The following is a 4719-nucleotide window of genomic DNA, read 5'->3' as shown; positions in this document are numbered from 1 at the left end:
CTTCCTTGAGCTGCTGTGAGCTCCACCCAGTTCGAGCTTCCCAGCGGCTTTGTTTACCTACTTAAGCCTCAGCAATGGCGGGCGCCCCTCCCCCAGCCTCACTGCTGCCCCGCGGTTAGATCGCCGCAGACTGCTGTGTTAGCAATGAGGGAGGCTCCGTGGGCGTGGGACCCTCCCGGCCAGGTGTGGGATATATTCTCCTGGTGTGCCAGTTTGCTTAAAGCGCAGTATTGGGGTGGGAGTTACCCGATTTTCCAGGTGTTGTGTGTCTCAGTTCCCCTGGCTAGGAAAAGGGATTCCCTTCCCCCTTGCGCTTCCCAGGTGAGGCGATGCCACCCTGCTTCAGCTCTCGCTGGTCAGGCTGCAGCAGCTGACCAGCACCGATTGTCCAGCACTCCCCAGTGAGATGACCCCAGTACCTCAGTTGAAAATGCAGAAATCACCGGTCTTCTGTGTCGCTCGCACTGGGAGTTGGAGACTGGAGCTGTTCCTATTCGGCCATCTTGCTCCGCCCCTCTGTTAATGCTTCTCAATGGCCTTCAATATGTTCTTTCATGCCTCCAAGCATGTTGGAAAATCTTTCTTCACCAACTTGTCTTGCTCCATGAATGGTTTTCCTAATTTCTCCAATGATCCCCAGAAAGCCTTTTAAGTTATTCAGGTCAGCACTCCATAAGTTTCTCTAGTAGCCATTTATAGTTTCTGGTTGTAATTCATTCATTGCCGCTTTGATAAATGCTGTTGCATCAGCACTGCATTATGTTTGGATTGGTGTTTGCATTAATTGCCGATCATGTGTGATCAAATATCAGGCAGTTGTGTATTGACTTGACAAATCAAATGATGGTCAGGTAAATGAACTGAAGCAATAAGATTGTATTTGAAGGTGAAAATATGACTTTGACTTTTCATTTTCACAGCAAACAGATTCAGGATGGCCAGGTGCATTGTCTATTATTAATAGGACTCAAATTTCAACCCTTCCTCTTCCAAGTATTTTTTCATTTCTGAGATGAAGCATTGGTGGAACCATTCCATAAACAAGATGGCTGTCACCCACACTTTCTGATTATGTTGCCAGAACACAGAAACATAATTTTTGTTTTTGACAACACAAGGGTTTCCTGTTCTGCACCCTATGCTTGGCTTTGTTATATGCCCTGCATCATTGCTACACAGCAGCAGAATTGATCTGTCCTGCCATGTTTTATACCCTGGTGCCTCTGTTTTAGGTTCTCGTAGGCATTTTCTTCCAGAAGAGCCAGTTTTATCACGGATGAAGCCTTGCTTTGGATGCTAGTCTTTCTTCTTAATCAACTTCTTCATTGGCAGACACTGACTTTCCTGTAATTTTTATAGTTTTCAGTTTAAGCCCATTCCTGAATCTGTGTAACCATCCCTTACTTTCTCCATAACCATCCCTTACTTTCAATAAATGGCTTCGTGTCACTCCTTTTCAAGGACCCCTTGCTGAAGTCTCCACACAAGCTCAGTGCTTTCTGGAGCATATATTGCCATCAACTGGAACATGTTTTCTGTTTATGTTTTCTACCCTCAAAATTACAGCCATAACAGGTCCATTGCCGAATGCACATGGCAATTCAATACACCAAGCCATGGGGTTGCTGCAGAAAAAGAAGTTTAATTATAGGGTCACCAAACGAGGAGCTGGAGAAAACTTCAAGTCCATCTGCCTGAGGAGTTTGGGGCTAGGGTTGTTAAGAATTTTGGAGTGGGCTGAAGTGTGGAGATTGTTGATTGGCTGAAGAGGACAGGGTGTAGTCATGGGACAGGGAGAGGAAGAAACTGTATTCTCGTGATGCTTCCTTCCTTTATGGGGATCTACAGACTGGGTGGCATTTGTAGTTTTGCTACAAATTGGGATCCAAAAAAACATCTTAAGCAATGCTTAAACAAAACCTTTATGATTCTAACATCAGAAATCCTACCTAGCTTACACAGAACTCTTAAGGTTGTAATGTCAGAGATCCTACCTACAGGAACAATGGAAGTACAAATGGTATCTAGTGGGCCAAAGGGCAGCTTGATTAATGCTTAATTATAGCTATATGTATTAATTATACTTCTGTCCAGAATTTTCGTTAACCCTGTGAGGATGGCTTCAAAATGTAATGCCTTTTCTATCTTAACAAGGCACTTATCAGATACCGTGGCTGTAACTTTTGCAGCTGAGGTGTGACAACAAAATTAGCACAAATTTCTTTTCCCTCCTTTACGATTTCACAGATAGAAGATTTGCTCTTACTGTAAATCTTAGCAACCTCAGCATACAATTTTTTTTTCTTGGCTTATTAAGTTGAGAACCTTCCCCTTTTCACTTAAAAAAAAAAAAAAAGTAGTTTAGGGCTCCTCCTTGGCATATTGGAATTGCCAGCCTCACTACTCTTTTGCTTTAAGGCCACTATTAAGTAAAATAAAGGTGACTTGAACACAAGCACTGCGATATTGTGATGGTCTATCTTATTACTGAGAAGGCTTCTGAGTGACTCATGGGCAGGGACTGTCTACAGCACAGACGTGCTTGACAAAGGCAGGATTTGTGTCCAGGGTGGGTGGAGTGAGAGGATGCCAGGCTTTGTCGCACTACTGAGAATGGTGTGCAGTTTAAAATGTATTAATCATTTTTCTGAAATTTTCCATTTAATATTTTCAGGGGTTGACTAGGTGTAATTGAAACCTCAGAAAGCCAAATCATGGATGAGGAGGGACTGCTGTATATGCCTTTCTGTTCATTTGTTTTCTTTTTTCACCCTAGAATGGTTCGTGGTAGGCTCTTAGTCACTATTTGTGAAGTATTTGTGGAAGAATTAAACAAATAGATAAACAAAGAGCAGGTTTTGAGGGATACCAGAGTCTACCACCCCAAAATATGCCTCTTTGGCATATGAATTGTTTTGAGTGAAAGGCCATTGAGAACCAGCAGAGGAAGGAAAGATTCTAAAAACAGCATTTTCCTTTTGGAAAGGAAATGTACATTTATAAAGGAAATTTTCATTTTTAGAGAGAGCTCCCTCTCTGCACTGGGAAGAGGAAACTCTTTAACAACTCCTAAGGGTGAAGAAGGCACAGACTTAAATCAGCATAAAAAATCTTACTAAACAACCCTGGTACCAGGACGCAGCAGCTCACACCTGTAATCCCAGCACTTTGGGAGGCCGGGGCAGGCAGATCACCTGAGGTCAGGAGTTCAAGACCAGCCTGGCCAACATGGTGAAACCATGTCTCTACTAAGAGTACAAAAAAAATTAGCTGGGCATGGTGGGCGGGGGGTGGGTGCACCTGCAATCCCAGCTATTCGAGAGGCTGAGACAAGAGAATCACTTGAACCTGGGAGGTGGAGGTTGTGGTAAGCCAAGATCGTGCCACTGCACTCCAGCCTGGGCAACAGAGTGAGACTCCATCTCAAAAAATCAAAACAAAATAAAACAAAAAACAACTCTGGTTTGCCTTACTTTTCCTGGTCACCTTACCATAACTTGCTTCTTCCTCATCCAGAGGCTGCAAACCCCTTTCCTTTCACCTAAGATGGTAGCTAAGCCTAAGTTCTAAACACCCCCTTTGAGCTACTCATCTCTGGGTACTCTCGTGTGTCACATGCACGATGCACATGTTAATAAATTTCTGTTGTTTTTCTCATGTTAATCTATCTTTGTCCAGACTGATTCAATACAGAACCCTAGGTGGAGAATCTAAAATGGGTAAAGGAAAAGATTTTTCCTACCATACAGTACCAAGTCGGCTCTAGAGATGAGCTCAGATCTTACTGTTGCCTTTTAGCTTGGAGAAAGAAAAAAGCCTTTTATTTGAGGAATGCAAGCCCCTCTAAATTATCAAGCCCAGAGAAGCATTTAAAATGTAAAAGGGGTTATGTCTCACTTTCCCTGTGCTTAATAGTTATCTCTTGAAGCCACTTGCTTTGCAGGCTCTAGACTGATGCCTCGTAGCCATAAAATGCCATATACCCTGTAATTCAACAACATATAGCCAGTCACTAACCAGTGTTATTTCTGCAAACCTAAGAGGAAGTCCTGGTGAACAGCTTTTGTAATCATGCTCTCTCATGATTCGTCCTTTTGTTCTTTAATGACTTGATCCTTGCTTTTGTTCTCTGGAGCACTCCCCAAGGCAACTTGGAAGTGTGTCCTGGACTGCAGTCCTCAACCTTTGCGCTTGAGTAAACTCTCTTTCAACTACATTCTGACCTTTTTGATTACCTTAGGTTGACATCTTTTCTTTGTGTGTTTGCTTAATTTCTCGTGTTCTCTCACCTAGCTTCTGACTCACTGCTCCCTATGACATTGGGGAGTAATCACCTAAAGACCCGCACTCGGCCTCAGCTCTGCTGATGGATCCACTGAAGTGTTTATCTCCACCTGCTACTTTCCTAAGTCTCTTAGTTCAGGGTCATTACTTGTCCAGCAGGAATTTTTCTTAGTTCTTGGTTTGTGTGTGTGTGTTTTTGGGGGGTGAGGGTGGAGGAATGAGTTATCACAGACTCTGTACCTACTTCTCGTAGGTTGGGATTCTTCTGGAAGGGAGTGTGGAAGGAGAAGGCATGCACTTGAAATATGTCTTGTCAAGGTAAGAGTTCAGTCAAAGGAAGGAACTAATATTTACTATATTTACTTGTGGAGCCCCTGCTAACTGCCAAGCACTGTGCTCAGCATATGGAAAGCACTTCACTCAACCTTTCTATCC

This window comes from Rhinopithecus bieti, unplaced genomic scaffold, assembly GCF_001698545.2.
Source record: "Rhinopithecus bieti isolate Rb0 unplaced genomic scaffold, ASM169854v2 scaffold_18037, whole genome shotgun sequence".
NCBI lineage: Eukaryota > Metazoa > Chordata > Mammalia > Primates > Cercopithecidae > Rhinopithecus > Rhinopithecus bieti.
Note: the sequence above shows the minus strand (reverse complement) of the source record.